We start from the raw sequence: 24,008 nt of genomic DNA on the forward strand, positions 1-24,008 counted from the left end.
AAAGGTGCAAGAAGACCTCGGAAAAAGAAGCTTCTGCACAGTAACTGTTGTTTTCATGGTCCAAATACACAATGTATGTGTATATACGACCTCTGGAAGTGAGACATTTCTTTAAAAACAGAAGCCACATTTTATCAGATTATCATTATGCATCTTGTAAACTAAACCCGGGCTGTTAGAGATACCTGAGGGATCGTAAGACAATAAACAGGATTTATGTTACACAAAATCATATTTATTTGTTCAGTATTTACTCTAATCTTTGCTTCTTTCATGGGGATTATGGATCATTTTATCCCCTCAGGCCTCGAAAAAGTCTGATTCATTTTCCGCTGAACTAAACAACTGCAGACTTGTTGCCTTGTTTCGGTTTCCTTGTTTACTGCTGTTGGTTGTAAACAGGCTTAGAATGAACTGCATCAGTGCATCTGTGTACATTTTCTATTGTTTCAGCGCTGCAGTAGTCACAGCTGGTTGCAGGGCAGTGTGACCTTGTGATGGGGGCAAGTATTTTTGCAGAAAGCCTTGAGTCTCGCTAATTTGAAAAACAATGAACCCCTTCTTGGTCTCTCACTGTGAATGTGGGTTAGAACGTCAGCCAAACCCTCCGAGTGTAAATAAAACCCACAAAAGCAGAAACAACTCTGGCTATCTCCCTGTTTTGTTCTTGAACTCCTGCTGATTTCGTGTCCTGCAGCCTGACACCTGGACTTTTATCAAAGCCACCACTTGGCTTTTCATCACCAACCTTGAGATATAGACATAGAAACACAGAGGCTAACGCTGTTCCCATGGTTACTGTGAGCCGACCTGCAGCAGCAGAGCGAGAGGATGAGAGGAGGAAAAGGTCTGTGAATGGGTGAAGGGTTGTTGGTTTGAATCCAAAACTATCTGGGAAGATCTCAAGGTAGATAGTTTAGCCCCTGTAGCCGGAACAGAATACCGACTGTCAGCAACAGCAACAGCAACTGCTGTTTGTTGAGATGCCTGTAAACAACCTGCGTTCATGTTTAACTGACGAAGACGAAGCTGTGAAGTTTCAGACCAACAGCAAGGCCTGAACACCTTTAAAGACAAGCAGAAGAGACCTCGTGGTCTTGTCTCCTGTAGCTGGTTTCCTAAAGAGTTAAAAAGTTCATAAGGTCAAGGGTCGCTGAAGAAGAAGTGATCTTTGCTCAGTAAAAATGAAAAAACATCCAATAAACCCCGAAGAAAACTGGCTCTTAACACAATAATCCAACATTTTGAAGTTTTACGACACCTTCAGGTGCCATAAAACACCAAGTATCAGATTTCAAAACCAGCAGCTTCTTCTGCTCCATCCTTCACGTCTGGCTAACACTCAAGTCCATGTCCAAGGCTATGTGGGGGGGTGGGGGTGTCCAAACAAGCCCCAACGAGTAACCTGAGAGCGCTGACCTGGGCGACGGGCCTTATCGAAGGGGGAGATCAGCCCGTATCGGGGGCGGGGTTATCGTTCCTGATCTCAGGACCTCTTCCAGCCCACTCCACCTCTGCTTGACCCCGCGACCCCGCTGCAGCTCTTCATGTGCCGACGCTGCCTTTATTCTCAGTGTGTGTGTTTGCTGAGCGCTTATAGAAGCCCAGACAAGGTGTGTGTGCGTCAACATCAGATAGGAGCATCCGAGGTGTGTGTATATGTGTTTGTGGGTGAAGGAATCTGCAGTGTGACATCTAGTGTGCGTGTAGATGTCCGGTGATGGCAGCCAGTGTGTTTTTGTGTACATTTGTGAGACCAGAAGGTGGATGTATTATGGCGTGTGTGACGGATGCTGCCATGGATTGACGGTGTCCAGGTTTTTAACCTTTTACCACCCACGCTTCTGTCCACGGGACTCCAGCACCATGTAGAGATGTCATGGACCTATCAGAAGAAACACAAATATGAACATGAGAGATATGTATTGACAGATGAGACTCTGAACCAATCGATCGACTTTAGAGCTCAAATCAGTGACTTATTCAATGCGCATTTGCACACAATCGCAATATAAATAAGTTTAAGGGGCTTTTGAAGTATAAAACTGAGCCGCTCTCTCAGTGACTGTGCTATCTTGACCTCTTCGTCTTTAGAAGTTAAGAGCTGAAGTGGCTCATGAAGAGAAAGCCGATGAAATTCCTCAGATTCTCGTCACGGAGTCCTTCCCCCGACACTGGATCTGCCTCCCACTTCCCGTCTGTTTACACTGGATTTTTATGTGTTCATATTCGTTCTTTATGATCATTTTTAGGGAAACAGAGACCTCTCCCACTGCTTATTTTACCCACGACCCTCCGTGACCTCCCCTCATGGAGCAGGAGTTGGCCGGCGGAGGGCTGCCGGCGCTTCCACCGCGCCTCCCAGGAGGGCTGGCAAAGATTCACAGAGCAGCCTGTCAAAATGTTGATGCTAAACGTACAAATGTTCGGCACCGAAGTGACTTTAAAAGGGAAACATGTGTTTGGCCCAGGCAGAAATGATGAGGTGGCGTGGACATGCAGATGCACTCAGCTCCCCTCAGATCAGGATACGAACGGCCCAGATAAGAATGTCAAGTATTTTCTGGCCTTGGAAGTTGTAAACACTGTAAACAGAGCGGGCTTCGGCAGCACGCAGTGGATGCCCGGGGGCTCCGGCTTTTGAGGGCTGGATGTGGCTGACATTTTAGCATTTTAAGCGTTTAGCTGATGGTGTTATCCAGGTCAGCTCAGAGTGACTGCAGGGTTAGATTACAATCCCAGCTGCACAGCAAAGACACAAGAGTCCAAGCTGCGAGAATGGATGATGAGTGAGCAAGAACCTTGAAGAAAGGATTAAATGTTAATGGAGGGTTTTGTGGTCCCGTTGGAGGCTGAGAGGGCGCAAGATCTTGAAGTCACAAGGAAACTGCATTTCATCAGAGTTTCGCTTCTTTAATTTGATGAAGAGGATCTGTTTTTAAGCACAGAAACGTCTCCTTCCTTCACGTGTCGGACTGTAACTGAAGACGAGAAAAATGCTGTCAGAATATTTCACTTTTCTGCTGCAACAACTTGACTTAGTTTTCATAGATTCTTGAGACAAGTTCTCTCTGTAAAGTATGCATGACTTGCTAAGTGGCTGTTTTTTGTCACCACAAAAACATGACTGAGATTTTGCTGGAAAAATATCAGAAACTGGAAAGAATTTGTTGATGTCCTGCATTTCTTCTTGAGCGAGGTGAAAAGGTCATTTTTCATTTCACTGTGAGATCACCGTCGAGGCCACTTGTCTCACACAACTTCCCACTCAATCAAATCAACATCGCTGGAGGAGTTTAGTGGCTAAGAGTTAACACGACGGTTTGAAGTGGGGAGGGGAGAGGTGGGAGCGACGTTGGGACTGAAGGACAATGGGTTCAGCTTTGAGGTTTGGGCGTCAGGGTCTAAGAGAGGGGATTAAATGAAGGGCCGGGAGCCTTGCTGGGGGGTTGAGGTGGACTTGAGAGGGCCTGGTTCCCTCTTGACTGGTGGGCAGCTGCAGCAGGCATTCCTCCTGTTACAGCCCGTCATCCAGCACCTCTTAAAACCGGACGGGCCGATTGCGAGCAGCACGCCTGGGCCTCAACCTCCGTTCGGCCCGGCTCGGGCACGGGGAAGGACCGGCTTCTACCACGACTCACCCCATGGATCACTTTTAACGACGCCGCTGACAAGGTTTTAGGCTCCGTGCAATTAGACCGCCGAGCTCTGTGTAATGTGGTCGCTTCACTTTGTTGGCAACAGATATGGCGTTGAGGATTAGCTGAGAAGCGGAGTGAGGACATGGAGGTGGTGGAGAAGGTGTCTGTTCTTTCCACAGTTTGGACATCTCATTTATTCCTGTGTTCCTACAAGTGTTTCTGAGTGACGTCGTGATTAAAAGCGCTTCCTTTTTCGTTCCTCGGTGGCCGTGTGATTCAGCACTGAGGCTTCTGTTGAGGGAAACGACTTTCGACACACTTCCTGATGACTCTGCCAGGCCTTTTTCAGGGAAGTAGCCTCCACTCCGCAAACATTTACAGTCGGCCACCGGGATGTGTCAGCCGGTACAGTTACGTAACTTTTCAGGCCGATTGAACTCTTTATGAAGTATGTGTAAGTAGACTGACATTTGACTGTTTACAGAAGAGTCCCTGAAGATGTGTAGGCCTGTTTTCAAGAGGGCCACATAAGGACTATTTAACCAAACTACCAACAACCAAGTGAAGTGAACACCAAACAAAATCATCAGTGCAAAAACATTCTCGGAGCGGCACATTTGAAGCTGTTGAAACAAGTGATCATAAAGCATCTATATGTATGCATTTTTTGGCCACTTGAGGGCAGCAGAAACAAGTAGTGAAGACAATATTGACATATCGTCCCCTTTAAGTTGATATGTTAATCAAACAGTTACGGAGCAACGTGCTCCTTCATGTGGAGTCGTGTTCTCGCTCTGTTTTTGGTCTCCACCGCCTCCTGGGTTTAATATCTATAGATGTTCAGCAGCTCGTCTCTCCTCTGTTTGTCCTCAGTGTTAATACAGGAGTAAATCACTGCTGTAGTGCTGTAACACATGAAACCAAATGTCAAACAAATCTCATGATGAGGCCACGAGATCCTCTTGTCTTCCTTTAACACTCATTTATCAAAAACATTGATTAGATTCTGAGAATAGCCGCTGTGGTTATTAAATCTCTAGTTTCTCTGGATGAATACTTTTGGCTCAAACTGGTGTCTGTTTGTAGAGGTTATCGGTTTGGACAGGCGGTCCAGCGGTGTCCAGGTAACCCACATCTTTTGTCTCGTCCAGTCGCAGCCAGCAGGCTTCCCACATCCCTCCACACAGAGCTGGATCACTCAGCTCAGCGGCAGGATTTACTGCGTGTCTCGACAAACTGTAACATTTCCAGGGGATTTAGGCTGCTAATCAGTGTTTATGCTGCGTGCAAATGGAGCCGGTCCAGGCTAATAAAACAGTTTCAGGTCCGAGTCGAGACTTTCTCAAAGCCTAATGGGATTCCTTCAGATTTACATTTACTAAGCCTGTAAGGCAGAGTTCGGGGCGCCTTGGCCTGACGTGACATCACTGCCAACCAGAAAAGTAGAAACTAAACTGCTGCCTCATTCCTGAGCTTTCGTCCCACCTGAGGAAGCCGGTCAGGAGTCATCCTCCGGGTTATTGATGATGATGATGGAGATTATAAATTCCTGTCGTGAATCTTAAAATGTCCTCAAAGTTTATTCATAGACGTGAACACACTTTCTAATAATTCACCATGAAATAGAGCGTGTGTCCTAATAACTTGGATGTGTAATTTATTTATTTTTGACTTGTTTCCACTTGAAATGACGCCCATAAGGCATGAAAAGGTTTATTATAAGCTGCAGTATCATCACAATAATCAGAGCAGGACATCATTAAGACATCCTTCTATAAAGCCTCCAGTTTACTGCGTCTCAGCCCGACACTAATCCGTCTTCTACGGACGGTAAAAAGGCCGAGCTACCACCAGTTACCGTGTTCTGCAGGACGTGTCAACAAGCGCGGTGCATCCCAGGCCATGGCCGGGCATCATAAATCACGTTTTGATCACAATGCAGACCAGACCCCCTCCAGATGTGGTCTGATCCCAGTGCGTTCTGTATTAACGTGCATTTTTCCTTCCCGAGATCCGCTGCTATCCAGACACAGATGTAAAAATGATCCGATGAGATGTGGAATGATGGACTCTCTGGATTACAAAGCACATACAGTTGAAAGTTGTTCACACAGGCGTCACTATTATAAATCCATCACTATCACTGTGATGTAGCTGGCAGAGGGGTCACTGCACATACAAGAACAGGCAGTAATGTTGGGAATGATAGCAGCCGCTCAACCGTTTAAAAGGGTTCAATAAGATTTACTGGAAATCAAATCTGTGCCGATCCTAATTTATCTTGTATTTATTCATCTGTTCGTTCCTTTTCTTTTCATTTTCTTCCTTTAAGTGTGTTTTTTCTCTATAATTTCTACATGTTTTACTTTTTCTTGTGAAATTTGAAAACTGAAAAGTACATAAAAGACTAAAATAAAATCAGTTAATAATGAGTAAAATAATTTCAAAAGCTCATTGTAATATACATTAAAGGGAAAACAAAATGGGGGGGGGGATTGGAAGGGGGCTTTTCCTTTGATGAATTCGTTCAGAGGTCAAGTTCACGAGGTTGGCGTGCGTAGAAATCCGCAAGGCTTATCTCTCTAAAGAGTCCAGTGAGACAATGCAGATAGAGAAGATGGGGGGGGGCACTATGTGTCCATCTGGTACAGAGGGGAGGGAGGGGGGCAGAGAGGAAGAGGAGGAGGAGGAGGAAGGAGAAAGGAGAAAAGTAGAGATGAAAGAACGATAAAGAAGGAGAGGATGAAGGAGCAGTGAGGGAAAGGTGAGGAAGAGGAGGTAGGGAGGAAGGAAAGGAAAGATGCTGGAAGATGTAGAAGGATGGAAGGAGGCAAGGAAGGAAGGAAGGAAGGAAGGAAGGCAGAAGTGCTGAAGGTGAAAAAGGAAAATGGAGACGAGAAAATGTTTCCATTTGTTAGAGAGGTGCGTTTGTTTCCGTGTTCTTCCTGTATTTGTCTCCAGACGGCCGGTATGTGACTTTGTAAATGAAGCGAGGGGTTGAGTTTCTGCGGCAGTTTGTGCTTGTTTCCTCATATTGTGGTGAAGTTGACGTGTCACTGCAGTGAGCTCACAGTCAAGCTGACAGTAAAGGCGCCTCGCCGCTGTGTTGCTCAACCGCTGGTTATTTCTCAGTGCGTCACAGCTGTGAGGCAACTCACTCGTGTTTGTTTCTTCGCAGCTCGTCAACGTAAATGATTTGAACTTCGGAGACTTTGTTTGTTTCGTGAGGAGTCATGTTGAAACACGCACGTTTGTAAATGCAGCAAAATGTGAATTTCCACAAATTCGACAAAAAGACGTTTCCGTCGTCTGCTGACGAAGGCTCGAGATGACATCATCTGATCCAATCTTCCACTAAATGTATTTATTTCTTTGCTGGAGTTTCGTTAACATTTAAAACATCTTTCTTTTTTGTTAGTTTTCTTGCAGTAAAGACCTTTAGGATTCCCCGGAGTCCGTTTATTCGTCTTGAAAAGAAGACACATTTCCAACCAACGTGGATTCAGTCAGGAGAGAATAATAAAATGCGCTCAACAGGAAGCTGGACGGACCAACTGGAAGACTTGTAGGTGAATGGGGTGGAGGAGGGCTGACAGCAGTGAGGGGCCGTGGTTCACAGTGCTGGGGAGCACCACCCTGAACCCCCGGCAGTTCCAGGTCTGATCTCCGAGGGACGGAAGAACAGGTCTCACGGCGTTCCGTGTCCATCGGCACCTTCCTGCTTCGTGACTGCGTCTTTCATATAAAACAAGTCCTGTTTGCGTGTGAAGTTGCTTGTTGATGTGTTTTGATGGCGGCGCCTCAAACACGTCTGAGCAGTGAGAGTGAGGAAACATAAAAACACGATGGTGTCCCCGTGAGAGTGCAGATGATCCTTTCATGTGCTGCCTTTTGTGTCGAGGGGGAAAACCGCGTCTCTGTTTGAGGCCGCGGACGCTAACGGAGTCCAGCTGCGTCGCTCATGCAGCCGCGCAGCGTTACAGACAAATTGGATCTCCTTGATCTCATACATCACCTCGTCTGAGGCTCGCGCATGGCGGTCGGCGCTCGCAGGAAACCGACCACAGCTTCTTCTGATCACAGCTTTCTCAGCAGGTTGAATTATGGGAAGAGGGATTGTTTTTAAATTGGTTATTTATGGTTCATTTTTCTTCTTCGCTGAGTTCATCGAAGCCCCAGAACATCAAGATCCTAAAAATGTCAAATTTGTTGTTTTGAATAATGATTCATTCATTTTTCTTTGTTTGATAAAACCCCTCCGTCATGGGAAATGGATGCTCAAACTGTCCTAAAGTGTCTCTCAAATGGTAATACCTGCTATAATATCCTAAATCCAGATTTTTGGGTTTCCTGTTCCATCCTGAAGACATCGTGCAATAATCCTGCAGATCCTGAGAGATTTAAAACTCACTGTTCTGACTGTCTGGTTTCTGTGTTCAGACTAGCTTAGAGAGCGCGAGACAGTTCACTCACACTTTGTGTTGTGTGTTTTGTCTTTCTGGAGAGAGGAACATGGCTCGGATGCAGAAAGGTTTAGACTAAGGCGAGAAAGCTCTTGTGGGATCCAATCCGAGGCCATCCAGAACGCATGTGGTCCCGGATTTGAGGGACTTTGCCACCACACCATCTCTAAGCTCTCAAAGAGGACTTTTGATGAGGTAGTGATGGTTTTAATGGTGCGGGGGGTGATGCGGCGGGGTGAGCGTGCTTCAAACATGTGGCTTGAACTCTGTCTGAACCCCCTTCGCCACCGCGGCTCTGCATGGGAGTCATTAGCGAATGTTCAGAGGGACAGCGAGAGGGTGTTTACGTGGCTGGCGTGCAGTTATATGCTGCGGTGTTGGGTGAGGCGATGTCTGAACATGGAGAGAACATGAGGGTTTGGGCTACATCAAAGACATCCGAGATATTTTGCCTTTGTTTTCCCGTCGTTGCGAGGCTGATGGGTGCACCCTGCGGCTGCGGTAGCAACAGCTGCAAACAAGCAGTCTGAATAAAATGACTCCTCCGGTCTGAAAAGACATTTATTTCTTGGACCACTTTCTTTCAGGGTTTTGACCATCATTCCTGATGGTGGGCAATAAAGTTGTATTTCATTCTACATCTGTCAGGCTTCGCTGCAGTGATGTTGCCGGGTTTCCCTCCTTTGATTAACTCCAGGTCAGCACAAATCTTTGTTGTCCCACAAGAGTCCATTCTCTGCGGAGTAACGCAGCTTAAAAACATCAAGACAGTAAGACAACTGAAGACATTAATACAGCAGTTAGAATTAGTGTACGCTGGATTACATTCAACGCCAACCTTTATTCATCCAAATATATCACAATGCGAACGTTAAATGCAGGTTTGTAACGGGAAGCTAACTCCACACATGAATGATGGATGTCCTCCACCTTGCTACATGAAGGGAACACTACTTCCTGTGTGGCGCTCAATGTCGGCGATGGACGTAAATCATGACGTGCAGAATCGTCCAGTGTGGCCATGACTCCTTTTATATTGGCTGGTTCAGACAAAGGATGGCTCCCTCTGAAGGAACAAAGGTACCACAGCTGAAAGGAATGATCCTGTAATACTCCGTCATTTAAGTGCAGCTTTAAATCCACCTTCCATACACATCAAACTTTGAAGAAGCAGAATCTAGGTTAAGCCTGCGCACGAGTCGTTTGTTGTTCCCCCAGGTCGTTCGATTTCCTCCCCCGAAGGGCTCCCTTTTGTTTTCATTTGCGCTGTTAATCGATTTACGCTAATCAGCTAATGAATCTTTTAATCCACCAACAGATTACAGGAGCGGCGGAGGCAGCAGCGGCCCCCGTCACGGCTCCGTCACAGTCCCACTTTACTCTGACCGACCGATCAGGTGACACGCGGCAGCGCTCGCGGTTGATTCCTCTGGTCGAGTCATGATTCAGCCGCGCATCACCGCTCCTTCCCCGAAGCTCTGTGATACGAGACCCCGCGACAATGTTCCTGCAGTGCAGACAGCTGGCACGTCTGATCCCCACAGATTGGTTTTAGTGGCACAAATAAAGCTGATTAGCAGCACGTCGCTAGTCTCACTAACCTGTCACAGACACCGCTGTCCTCTGGATGCCTTCTGAGCCCGTGTGCTTCTACAGAACGTGGACAGCGTCTTTTTCACGCAGGGCTGGATTTAGTTTCTCACACAGCATCCACCCAAAAAGGCCACCCATAACGAGCGAAGCACCTCCACGCCTCTCTAAATGAAGGGATGAGCTTTGTGAAAACAGCGTGGGAGGAGGACAGACAGTCAATTAGCTGGATGTAAATACAGACTGATGTTTTTCCAATCTCCTCGGAGCGCAGGAGGGGTCAGCGGGGGTCGTGCCCTCGTTTCTCCACGCTCCGCTGACTCGCTGCGCTCAAGTGAAATTACAGTAACTTCAATTTATTCATGAAGGGCTTTTAACAGGCGAGCTGGACCTGAAGTGCTTTACTGTACAAGGCAGGGGGGGCGAGGGTGTAGAGGACCAGCCCCAGCATGAAGACTCACGTGAAGTATTAAAAACTCTGGCGTTGAAATATCCAAATGCTGCAGATATATATGAAAAGACAGACACTGAACCTGCATGCTGCATTCTGTGTGGACAAACCAGTGATGTCTGAACGAACTTCTGTCTCGTCCAGATGCGTCTTGCTCACTGTGGTTCACCACAGTCTAGAGGTCACCAGGGACGCCCGCACCGCCTCCAGCTGCTCAATATTTGATGCCCGCTGCCTCTCTCAAACGTCAGAGGGCCTCCTTCAGCACCGCATGCTAACCTGTGAAAATAAACATGCTTTTTTTGGTAAGCTGCTTTTGTCCGACTCGACTATCGAGTGTCTCGCCGTAGAAAATCCCCGTTTGACTGATGTGCGGAGCGCTGTGTGTGTTATTGTAAAGGATTTAGAGAAAGAGGGAAGGGTTGATGGAAAGGAAAGGAGGTCTTTGAAGATGCTGTCGTCTGAAATCTCCTGACGTTTATGGACGCATCACTTATGAGAGGACAGACCAGGAGACACCGGGGTCACGCTGGAAAAATGTCCAGCTGTGAACCATAACTCAATACTAAGATCGTGTGTTTGGGGAACTTTAGTTTGTAGATCTGCTCACCAAGAAAGTTCACTAATGAAGCACTTGTGAAAAGGCTGTGAAATGCTTGTTTAATATTTCTTATATTTCAAAGCATCTTCTTGTGGTTTGAGGTCTTCGCTGTGAGGGGGGGTTCAGTTCTCCCAGTTCCTCTTCTTTCTGGAAACATTCTACAATTTCATGAAATGTAACCCCAATAATCTTTTTAATAATCATTTTTTGAAGTGCACGTGGTTTAAAGTGCCATTTTAATCCCGTGGCCTTGTGGTTACACACATCTGAAGCGTCCGCTCGCTGCGTTCTTACGCCGGTCGAATTACAGGGTTGGACGTGTTTGCGGGCGACGGACACACAGAAAAAGTCCTCCGACTGAAGGAACATCGCCTGAGACGTTCTTGAGCGATTCCGATATATATTTTTCAGCTATGACTGCAGCGCGCTCACTGGCCCTGTGTCATGTTTCGTCCTCTGCTCATGTTCAAAAAGGCCTTGAGAAAGAAAGTTTGTCCTCAAACTAAACACAGTGAAAAGGCAGGTATCTGGTGTCCTCACTTAAAAGGTGAAAATCAACCTCTGTGCCTTCAACAGAGCTCTCCATTGTCTGACGGTTTACAAAAGCCACCTTGCCTAAGATAGAGTTTAAAGCAGCCAGTCCAGATTGAGTTACTATGTATCTGCCGTGCCGTTGCCAAGTTTTCAATTGTGTTTCACGTTGGTTTTCAGGCTGAACAAAGCCGGCTACAGTTGAACTGTCGGTTAAGAAGAGAGCGGAAGGGAACTGCAGAGATGAACAGTGAGATATTTTCGTTGTGCATTCTTCAGGACTATGAAAGTAATCTCAGATCAAAGCCTCACAAAAGTGACTGTAAGGTGTGTTTTGTGGCTCTGGCAGCCTCCCACCTCCCACCTCCCACACCACCTCCCCTCCATAGCCAGTGACGTGGAACAGCACTTACAGTAAGCACTCTCCAGGTCTTCTGGTACTGCACAGAGACTCATCGAAAGGTGTTTCTGAAGAGAAAAGGTACCATCAAAATGCATTTCCTGCAATTGTCCAGGGTTCAGTTAAAGTTTCAGCTCTGCCGCAGTGAAAGCTTCAAGACTTGTAATGGTCAAAACAAAGGTTTTAATTGCTGCAACAGTCCCAGTTTCAACAAGTATAAGATCTGTAAACAAGACAGGGCTTTTATCTGTCTCCAAGTTTCAATATTCAGTACATCGTTTACTTCTTTTTCTTTGTTTTGTTTGTTTTTTCCCATTTGGTCACTGGGACCGACGCGGAGACCTCTAATGCTAATCAGGACTTAGCTGCTCCTGATGAGCTGTGAATGAATGAATTCCTTGATAGATGATTACTCTGTGATAAGATTTTAATGGCTTAATGTTGGAGCTATTAATCTGGTTTAGAAGCGTCTTTGTGCTGATTTGATCAGCAGGACCGCCTCTGTGGCGCATCAGTTTAATTAATCCCCCGGGGGCTGTCCTGCAGCCATATGACTGCAAGACCCAGGACCCAGGACGTCATTGTCCCACCCCTGATGGTGCTGCAGTTGTAGACTCTGTGCTTCACTGTCCCACCCCTGATGGTGCTGCAGTTGTAGACTCTGTAGTGGTGGAGGTGGTGGTGTAGTAGAATTCATTGCAGTGCTTATAGTAGAAGTATGTGGTGGTAGTATTTCCCTCCTCAGGCTCCCAGAGCTGAAGACATCAGAAGTCCGGCCAGAGACAACGTGACGGCCTATTTTGAGCCGGTAGCCACAGTTTGGGAAACTGATCTGATCTATTAGATGGTGGACTGTGCAGCAATCTGGGCCACCGCATTAACCGCAGGAAGGATTATCCGTATTCAACCACCCTTATGCTTTCACATATGACAACAACCGGCCCGGGCAAACAAACAAACAAACAAACAACGCGTGCAGACCCCATGAAAGCCCCCGTCTGATCCCTCCGAGGCCGACCATCCATCACCTCAACCGCTCCATCTTTTATTAAGGTGACTTTTCGGAGATGATGTTTCCAACTTGCTTTAATGAAACGTGTTTCTTCCTGCACGATGATTCCAGGACAAAAGTTACAGACGTGTGTGCCGTGATGTTTCCAGTCTTTACTGAACTCACCGTCAAACGGAGATTAAGCAGTTGTCTGAAAGCACAACTCACATAAAGGCCGACACTGACATTGCGCTGACTTTGTGTAGGCTTTAAATGTAGAGTGTGTGTGTGTGTGTGTGTCGTCCCCTCCTCTCCATGGTGAGATAAAGACCCCTTCGTGCAGAGCGAGTCGCCTCAGGCCCAACAAAAGCCTCTAATGCAGATTTAGATTTTCAATCCTGTGCCACAATTCTGTTCGCTTTGACAGGTCAACAAGCATCCAACAATCTGTTCGCCCCGCCAAGATTTGTTTTTCCTGGACTTTAATCACTTATTACCTTGGAGGGAGGAGGAGGAGGAGGAGAGGAGGTGAAAGCAGGAGGAGGACGGAGGCTGAAGAAAAGGATGAGAAGGTGTAAAACAGCAGCAGAAAAATAAGGATCAGGAGGTGGAAGTAGGAGAGAGGTTAAGGAGAGGAAATTAGTAAAATCCTAATTACAGGTTGGAAAGGTCTGGACGCGGGGCAGAAAAGTACCCGGCTTAGAGGTCTCTTGTTTGTTGTGGTAATTATTGCAGCCTGCAGACTGTAACTAATCCATAATGCTCCTAACAGTGGACAAGCCGCTTTTTCAGAGATCCTTAACCAACGCGCAGCAGACAGTCCTGCAATCAGAGGGTTGGAGGTTTGATTCCCAGCACGTCTCATTAAGGATTAAATGTGTGCAGCGCATCACAAAGAAAGCCAAGTAGAAGTTATATTCTTTATTCTAAACACATTTACCGTCCACAAGGTGCCTCAAGCAGACTTCCCGCGAGTGTCCTCGAGACCTAGAGCACCTCAGACGTGCTACCTGTATGTGCTCTATGACAGAAGTGGCAGCTCCTACTCAGGTGTGACGCCCAGGTATCCTGAGTCGAGGCCGCCGCTCACAGTGCACAGACCGAGCTCTCTGTGGAGTAAAGTCTCGGCAGCCGACCGCTCTCGCTTTGTGATCTCTCGCCGGAGCAGGAATGACTTAAAGAGCCGCTTCAGTTCTCAAACAGAGCTGAAGCGCACTGTACCTCCCTGCAGGTGATGAAGACGGTGGATGTTATTTAACGGACGACTGGAGACTCCTTTTCTTCTCCCTGACCTGTCAGCGATCTCCTGTTGAGTCGTGTGCAATGTTTCAAAGTTAAGATAATCCCTTTTTTTCTGCTTGTGGAGTTCATTTCAAAGAAGTGGCAAACTCAGACCCTCTGACCTGCTCTGGACGTTACGCAAGTCCCACTTTCTGATGTTATTTCTGCTTTTCTCTCTAACCTGAAATGCCTGAGCGATATGAATGAAAATGAGATTATGGCATCAGTGAGCCGGCGCTCCGTAAGCTCCCCGTTTCCCTCCCTTTTCTGCGTGGACCCGAGGGGCCCCGCGGAGCCCCTGCCATTCCCACCTGGGGAGAACAATATCCGAAGATCATCTTAGTGTGCTTCCCAAAGGCTTTGGTTAACAGATGGTTCCTCAAATCCCCTGGTTTCCTCCCAGCTTGAACATGTGTTCGTGTGATCCTGCCCTAAAAAAAACACAAGAATAGGAGATGTGTTTTGGTGGCTCGCGTCAGGCCGTCGGGTATTTACTTCCTGACCTTCCCAGTTGGGTTTTGTGTGTGAATCAGAGTCAGACATGTTTTGGGTGAAAAAGAAGGGCGCTGATTTTCTTTTTGTCCAAAAGATTGACCACAAAGAAGCAGACGCTGAGGACAAATTTGCAATCATTTTTTGATATATCGTCGGTAACCTTCGAGGCCAGATCAAACGCAGCCGTTTCACGGTTAGTGACTTGGAAAGACCCTCCATAGTTCAGTGAGGGGGGGGGTGTTGAAACCCGCCTGACTTTTCTTCAAAAAGAAAATGGACAACAAAGAAAAGGAAACTGATGCCAGATCTGGACTCTTCCACGTCTCCTGGCTCGTCAGGCAGCTCACAGGAGAGTCACGCATAATCACACATCACGTCTATTGTTTGTGCGCTCGCCGTTCATAATATCACATTTTGAACTGGCTGCCAAACTCTCCCCCACCGCCGCGGCCTCCCATTATGATAATTCAAACTCCCGGCTTGGTGGAATTTGACTTTGTCTGCCCAGTTTCCCACAATTCACTTCTGCTCTCAGGCCAACATGCAAATGATTGTAGTGTTTGTTTGTTGCCATTGTCCTCCAACATGAGCGCTGTGTTTCAGTCCATGTAGGAGACTCTCTCTGCCGGTGGGGTTTGTACTCCACAGCTACCTTCACGGAGAACTGTTCCAATCAAAACAACCAGACGATGAAGCCCATCAGATCCACTGGATCTTATGGTCACTTTGTTTTCACCGTCCAGAACAAACTTTTAGGACACGCGTGCTCAGAAACATCCGAACACCTGCAAGTCTGCGAGAACTGAGGAAACTCTATGTGCAAGATGAGGACCATGTGATACAACCGAAAGCTCCAGAACAGCCTCACGATGGAGCTCGTGCTAGACGTCTGTTGAGGATGTTGACCTAAAAATGTTTGACAAGTAAACTCATCACATTAGAGGCCGTCGATTGAGTCTGAGCTCTCAGGCTTCCTTATGGTGTGTGTGCGTGTGTGTGTGTGTGTGTGTGTGTGTGTGTGTGTGTGTGTGTGTGTGCGCACTAATGAGCAGTGATGAAGGCCAAAACACGGCAGGTTGTTGATGATAACTCGGCCCCATGACGACATCTTCATCAGTGAATGCAGCGTTGTTCCTGCTGCCGACTTAAGAGCCAAAAGTTGCCATTGTGCGTTTTTCCAGGTCACTTCATACATATTTACGAATATTAGCGAGACAAAAGCTCCTGATTATTTGCTCGTCGGCGCTAGCTTAATAGACTAATTGTGCTCTGGTGTTGGGTGTGCGGCGATAAGCTGCTGCCCCGCATCCCTCCCACCTCCTGCAGCCAATTATTTCATTATCAGCGCAGAGGAACGCCACCCACGCTGCACGCTGCACGTCATGCTCAGTATCAGGCCAAAGTGAAATACATCAAACAGCTGTGCAATATTAAAGCAAATGTTGGTGCAATCATTTCTTGTTATACATGTTTTAAATATGTTTTAGCTCCAGGAGAATAAGTGGAGCCTCGTACTGACTCTGGTGTTATGAGGTGGACAGGTGGAGCGTGTCGCCCCCCCCCCCCCCCCCCCTGTATCTTTTATCATGGCCGCGTATGAAAAGCGATACAGTGAAATCATCAGCGTGAAGGGAAGGACGTCGCAGGTGTCTCCACACCTGCGGGGGCACCGAGGCCCCGACACCTGTCAGCGGGCCGAGGCCGCTCCTCCAACGTCCCAACAACAGCTATTGTTCGTCCCGGCCCGCCTATTCAAAGCAGGGTGGGGGACCTGTCATTAATAAAGGCTGGCTGTCAGCCGGCGAGGCCCTGTCCCCTCCGTCCCCTCCGTCCCCTCCACCGCTTCCTTTTCAGGTGGGAAGCGACAGAAAGCAATTCAAGGGCGGAGCGAGGACGTAGCAGCAAGCGTGGGTTTGACACCTGAATATCAAAGAGACACCTCTGTACCTGGCAGAGAGTTTAAAGGGATATTTGTGGACTGGTCATTAGTTATTATTATTATTATTATTATTATTATTAATTGTGAAGCGTCCATGTTTGTAATATTTAGCACCTGGCTGCTGGAAGCACTTCCTGTTCCTCCTGTGAGCTACAGTGACTTCTTCTTCTTAGTGATGTCCAGGGTTGTTTCAAACCAGAAGGGTCTCGAGCCCCGGCAGCGGAGGCAGTGTTGTACCCCCCCTGAAGGCTGCCAAGGATGGGCCAACATGTTGCACTTGGCGAGGCTTCGTGTCCACAGAGACTGAATTAGTTTTCCTCGGCGCAGGCTGCGCGGGCTGCGCGACCCGAGCGGGCCTTTTGTGCGCCGTGCTGCACGTCAGCCGAAAAGGCTTAAGCTGTCAAAAAACGTTATATCTCTAAGAGAAGTTGGCCTGCGCTCCGGTGGCTTTTTGTGAATATCCATGGCCAGTGCCAGGGAGCGCCGCGCCGGGAGTGCTGAGAGTGCATGCGCCACTAATTAGATGCAGTTTATTGTCCGCACAGGGTCAGTGGAGTGAGATTTTGGGGGCTTTACTGCTGCTTGAGCGCTCCGATTCACTGCTGACGCTGATAGGAACACAGCGGGGGGCCACTCCAATGACGTGAGTGTGTGTGTGTGTGTGTGTGTGTGTGTTAGAGGTCTTTCTTTTAATGTACTCCTGCACACACACACACACACACACACACCCCCTTACACAGATACATGCATGCACACTCACATTATTGTGCTCCCAGTCATGCGATGTCCCATCTCGCAGCATCACTGAATTGCAGTGTGAAGCACAGCGGGGGGGCCGTGACATCCTCCCCACAAAGCTCTCCCTATGTGTGTGTGTGTGTGTGCTCTCTGGTTCCCATGTTGTCTTCGTCCCCTCAAAGCACGAGCTGAGTGGAGCTCGTTAGTGTCCTCAGATAGCCCCCCCGTCCTCCTCACGCCGCTCTGACATCACGGCCTTGAGGAGGATGTGGGAGAGCGGCGGCGGCGGCTCCTTCAGCATCTGCCAACACTCTCCACCCGGACACAGTGTCCCCTGTGAGGACTCTGGGAGACGGCCTCGCCGTCAGCAGCAGGTTAGCAGCTGCTGCAGTCCTCCAGCGGAGTCTGGATCTGTTCAGCCACAGTGCTGCTGTGTTCTCAGGAGGGTCCAGAGTCCAGACTGTGTTCCCGGGGAGACCAACGGCAGCAGCGGTTGAGGTCAGCTGTCCGTCAGGAGGCGAGGAGGAGGCAGTGTGATGTAGTTACAGAGCCGTAGCTGTTTCTGGTAACCACAGCGCTGCCACACCATGAAACACATGGAGTCAGTCAGGTTACGTGTGTCCTTACAAAGGAGGTATTTCGTTGTGTCTCGTCACATCTGTTCTCAGCTTCCAGACTGTTTCCCTCTTTTCACTTTTATTATTTTGTTATTGTGTCAAATATCTCCGTTGGTTTTTAAGAGAACATATAAAAAGTGAATTTACCCGCATGAAGCACAACATTGACACTACTTACAGTGTACCGCCTGATGAACAAGTGGGAGGATCAAGTCCACGGAGACAACTTCATGGGTTCCTTCTTTGTGGTCTTTACATGATGTTTCGTGTCTCTGGTGTGAATGGTGGGAGTCTTCCTCCCTGGAAGTATCTGCAGTCGAAGACCAAAATGGGTTTTGTCACCTGATGATCAGTTATTCCTTGAAAAGCCAATGAGAACATATTTATAACGTTCTTTAGACGAGACGTAACTAGTTCCAAACACCAGAAACTGTGGTCAGAGAGCTGTAAAGAGACGTTTTAGACCTCGAAGAGACAAAGAAGGCAGATAGTAAACTGCCCTGGAGGACGCTTTTCCTCGTTGGACTGTCACAGAAGGAATGCCCACACCGAGACACTCCAGGACAGCCTTTTGTCTTCTCTTATTGTCACTCTGCATGCACGCTTGTTTAAGACATTGTCCTCCCAATCACTTATGGAAATTGGCTTATTTTGCGAACACAATGATGAGCTGTGTTGAGTGAAAGGAGCGCTCGGTGCCAGGACTTTTTCATCCTTTTGTCCGACCGGCGGGGGCCAAAGGAGTAACGGTGAAAGAAGTGATTTTTAAGTGCATCTATTCTGCCCCCTCCAGCAGACTGTCACCGCTGCATGCCTGCCACTCCTTTCTTTCTCCGTGTCTCCAATAAATCAGCAGATAACAGCCGTGACCGCTGCCCATTGTTTTGCCCGGGTAAACAGATTAAAATGAATTTTAACTGGCCTGGCCTGGGAATACTTTTCATATTATGCATGTCAGCTTCTGCATCCGAAAAAAAGAGAGAAATGGATAGTGGATCGGGGGCGATGCCAAAGAAGTCCCAGCAATCAAGTCCTCTCGCCGAGCCTGCGGGCCAGACAAAAGCCTCCTCACAATCCCGCAGGCGTTAGCTATGCATGCTTTCCAGTTGCCGTGGTTAGGACGGGTCGATTGGAGGAGGCGGGGGGGGGGGCGTACATGAGGAACGAGGTGTGAGTGTCATCCCGACTGGACTGAACTCTCCTCCCTCGTTTCTATTCTTTGAGATGGACAGTAGCCGTGAAGCTGTGGGTGATGACGACGGGATGTTCCTCAGAAAGCCTGGAACATTAAACCTTCATCGTTCTGAACCCTGAGAGCTGACCACAGACACGGAGCTGAAGATGCAGCTTCAAACACGTCTCTAGGTTTTTCTCACGTCTCCCTGGTCTCAGATCAGTGGTTTCTGTTGATTTCTTGAGTTCAGCGGAGGGCTGTGTCGCCCGCTGGGCCATTTATTTTTGTCAAATTGTACTAATTGTGATGTTTGTGCAGCCTATATGATAATTCTGCGTTCCAGAACAATATAGCTAATCACGGGTGGAGAGAGGTCATGGGAAAAGCACAGTCTCTGCCAATTAGTGTGTTGGTGCTGATTAACCCTGCGCTCTCCACGCTGCTATAGAAGCTAGCACAACAGCAGAGCTTGAATGCTGGATCTGATTCTTAATGTTCAGGCGTATGTTGTTGGAGCAACCTTGGGTGCAGTAAACTTCTAAACCCCTCGTTTGTCAAGTGTCCCATAAGAGAGATAGATTATCTATTCATTGGATTCTTTATGGCTCTCTTTCATGTCTTGTTTGCCCACATTAAAGCCCGGCAATCAGCACCATGTGACGGTTCATTATAGTTTCAGGACACTTAAGAGGTTGTTGTTCTCTTTCCAGACCATTGCTTCCTGGATTCATTTGAACTTGTGTCGCTGCAGCGTGTTCTTGTGAAAACCACGACAAATGGGTTGTTCCGTACATTGTGAGGAGAACATCTGCTGTTAGGAACAGGACCCGAGGGCAGAGGAAGGGTGTGTCCGCTGATCCCGGCTCTGCTGGCCTTTGCAGTGGTTCTTGGTGTAGTAATGTACGAACCTTCGGTCAGAGTCAGCGGTTTGCACTCCTTTTCCCTAAAACTACCTATTGATAAGATGCCGTCACATTGTGGACTGAAAGGGTTGGATCCCAGGATTGGTCAGATGGCCAGAGTGAAATCTACTGGGGCTCATTTTCAACCCAAATATGTGGACCAGAGCCGCCTCACGTTCGGTCATCTGCTACCAGACCACAATGCTGACACCGGGCCGTAACTTGCTTCAAAATATCTCCAGTTCTTCTGTCATTGGCAGCCGGAAACACAGAGACAAGAGAAAATCAGATCAATTCTTCAGACGAAGTTCTAAGATGGAGTTACAGGCTTCAGTCCTCTTGGACACAAACTGTTTTCTTGCTGGACTGAAATGAAAAGGTGTTCATTCACAGTGAACAGTGACTGAATGTAAAAGGTTGAGATAACGTCCTTCTGTCTGTGAGCCAGCCTGGAGTAACCGTCACATTCCCACGCCACAAATGTTTTGACTCCCCAAACTCAATAACAAGACGATTTCTCACAAACCGCCGCTAATTTTCAAAACAAAAGAGAGATGCTGACCGACTCTGCATAGCTCTGGTTAACCTTGGCGGTGTTTGATGCAAATGGTCGTAAACGTAATTTCCCGTGAGAAGAAAAGTGAATCCAGACAGAATTCATCACGTCCAGGAGGTTTTCTCCAGCTTCTCCTCTCGTCCTCTTTCATCCGTTTCCAAAGCGATGCCGTGTTTTATTTATTTTATTTCTTCATTTTTGCTTTTCCACCTCTATTTTCCATTGCTTCTTAATGTCCTTGATCTTTTTATTACCTCTTGTTTTATTCCTGTTTTCTTGCCTGTGATTTCTCCATGACAGTGTTTCTGTCTCCTCCATCTCTGTCTCCGTCATTGGTCCATGTAAGACACATATGTGCTGTAGGTGGAGCACAAAGAGCGGAGCGTAAACCCCTCGGAGCCAATCAGTCGTGTTAATGTCTCCTAAATCTCCTCCATCTCGGGATAATTGCAGCGGGGAAACTGCGTCTGAACACACTCAACTCGACAGTTGCGGTTTGGCTGCGACTTGATGTGGTGAATCTTTCATCATTATGTGTGTTGCCAAACGTGGGTCAGTGCTGCACCGCAGACTCCTGCAGAGCCACAGACACTGTAGTTCCTTATCTGAGCTGAACCGGCTGACCTCTCCGCCCTGAAGTGGTCAAGGCTAATTCAAGGTCAAACAAATGTGACCTGATAATCATCTACCTTGTGTTCTGCAGCGGTTAACGAGGAGCCGAGCGAGGCGCCCCCCCCCCCCCCCTCAAAGGCCTTTATTGTTCTTTTAATCCGGTTTGTAAAATGCTGCACAGGTGAAAACTTCTAAAGTCCTGAAGTCGATCTGAGGCCCTGAATAAAGACATGTACATCTTTCTGCACGAGGGAAGAACCAGTGTTATTCAATGAAACAGCCTGCAGAAGCATTTATTCATTCATAACTGATAACATTTGAAGAAATCATGTCGGCGCAGTAGAGTTTCCTTCACCGTCGCAGAAATGCAAATAAAAACACAAGAAAAGAATTCAGGATAAGGAAACAAACTTCAAATTACTGCTGACCATTTTTAAAGATGTATATTTTTAAATGCGTTCCAGCCACGTACCCCTTTCTGAAAGTATGAAAGTCAACATTTTTATAGAAATAAGTCTCTGTTTTAAAACTCAAACTTGACAAAGTCGGGCCTCGCCCTCTGTTCCTGGTGGACAGCACAGTGTTGTGTCTGTCATCAGGAGTGGTTGTATGTTTGTGGCATTTTAGAAGTAAGACATATGGATGCATATATCGTCACATGTTCTCCTGATTGTAGCATGAGCAGCCATAAATAGACAAACAGCCACTCTGGTTTATGTACCTGTCTCATAAGAGCGAGTGAGGAGTGGTTTCAGCTCTGCGGTATCGGTCCTGTAAAGAGCACACGAGGCTGCGTCAGGTGGGGTCAGGTAAGGGCACTTTGTCTCCATTCAGCCAGGCGATAAAGGCCACCGTGTAAAAGGAGAAAGGCTATCAGATAGTTGGGGCCAGCCACCGTGGCAGAAGTCAAGCGGTTCTGAAAGGCCCCGTCTCCGCGCTCTCTGCCTCAGCGTGAGAGAAACCCTCGGTCCTGACGGGGAGAGATGGCTTTTAAAAAGACCCCAGATTACAGCGTCATATAGCCTATAGTCGCCCGGAGATACACCCTTCTTTTCTTCCCCGTTTGTCTCACTTTCAATCGCTTACAACCACTTTTCCGAGCCATGCTGGGCCCTTCCATGCACAAGCTTGTCAGCTCTTCAATAGCTTTTGTCTACGCGGGGACTCAAACAAGATAGGCCGCCTTTGACTGCTTCCCCCGTCTCTCCCTGGATAAATATTTCACCTGTCACAAAGCCGAGCACGCTGAGCTCGTCGCTGTAAGAGAAAAAACTTTTGGGTTTGAAAAAGGGAACGTAAAGCAGGAGGAGATGGAGGGAGAAAAAAAGGGGGGGGGGGGTTATTCAAGTTCAGAAAGTCTCGATGCTTTTCTTTCATCCGGAGATGTACATGCTGCAATTTGCATAGCCTTTCATTCACTTTCTCAGCCCGAGATCTCACTGTGCTCGTGGTAATCTATTGTAAAGCCATCTCCAACTTAAAACGACTGCCTGTACAAAGCTGCCTTTTGAGCACAAGTTCCCTAATGAGTGATGGCATAAAAGAACGGAGGCATCACTTTATTTTTGGCGTGGATCAAACGCTTTGATATTTCAAAGCATATACATCAATAATCCTCCTCTCTCAACAACAACAACAGGGGAAACAAAGTTCTCAGAGGAATAAGGGGTAAAGTGCTCCACATTCTGACGGAGGATAATACCGCAGTTTGATCTCCGGCGACTCGTCCCTCTGTCTTTAAAGTTTTCCCAGGTGCCCTCCGGTTCTGCAAAGAAAAAGGTGATGTTTGCATCAAAGACAGCGGCCGTGTTCAATGCGAATGTGGGAGCACATGAGGTTACAGAGCTGCTGCTGTCGCTGAGGAAGTCAAGATATTTAACATCTTCCATCAGGACAGCGTCACTGCAGAGTCTGCTGATACTCCACATGCTCCTTCATCATCACCATCAACACACACGCTGTGCATCATCTGGACTCATCCCACATGCATTTATCCGCCACAGAAAATAGTCCCCAACAAATGCATTATTTCCTCCTGCTTGTTTGATACAAACTACGTATGTATTTATTGATGGTCTGATTTGGTGATTTACAGTCAGCCTCGTGTGGCTGGAAGGTGAAAGGATCTTTAGACATTGTAAAGGCTGTAGTTAAAGGTCCGCTTGTTTTGTGACTTGTCCTCTTGAAAAAGAAATCTTCCTTGATAAATAAAGTTCCCGTGTCTTGACCCTGATCCGTCCTCGTCCCCGTGCTGCACTGACCCCGGTACGATGTCCTGATGTCAGGTAGTCTGAGAGCGCTGGGCGATGACGGTGTTGGCAGCGCTCTCTGTCCCTTCAGCCCAGAGGCGAGCTTCATTTCATTACCAGCTTGACTGAGTTACCTGTCGCTCCACCCCGCCCCCCCATTGACTGACCTCTAAGGACGCGTCTAAATCTGTCCTCCGCTGCTGCCTGGCTTCCTTATATCCATCACCTGCAGGACAGTAAGAACTACAGAGGACTCATCAGCCAAAAGACCACATTGACGGTTTTCTCTCCAAAGACGCATTTAGTCAAAATGCTGTTCCTGTTGTCTCTGCTGGTTGCCTGGCAACAGTACCCAGCCAAGAAATAGTCTGACATATAAACAAGATATAACGTGTCAATCAGTGAGCTTTAAAGGTGCTGGGAGGTGGATTTTGTTACCTTCGGACGGAGCCGTTTCAAGTTGTTATGCTAAGCTAAGCTAACCGGTTCTGCCCTGGCTTAGCTTTTTTAAATAAGCTAATGAATAAAATCCTGCTGCTAACTCTAACTTTTTTTTTTTTCCCACTCCGGCACTTTTTGAAGTTTGACGTATGAGGATCTAAAACCTTTCCCAGCACCAGAACCACTGTGGAGTGATCAACCTTTCCTGCCAGGATCCCGAAACCAGCTGCACACATGACTCACTTTTATTGCACATTTTCATGCATTTACATTTTAGTCATTCAGCCGATGTTATTACAGCAGCAGAAGGAACCTCACATTCCCACATCGGAGCCT

The sequence above is a fragment of the Enoplosus armatus genome, chromosome 24, assembly GCF_043641665.1.
Source record: "Enoplosus armatus isolate fEnoArm2 chromosome 24, fEnoArm2.hap1, whole genome shotgun sequence".
In the NCBI taxonomy this organism is placed as follows: Eukaryota; Metazoa; Chordata; class Actinopteri; order Centrarchiformes; family Enoplosidae; genus Enoplosus; species Enoplosus armatus.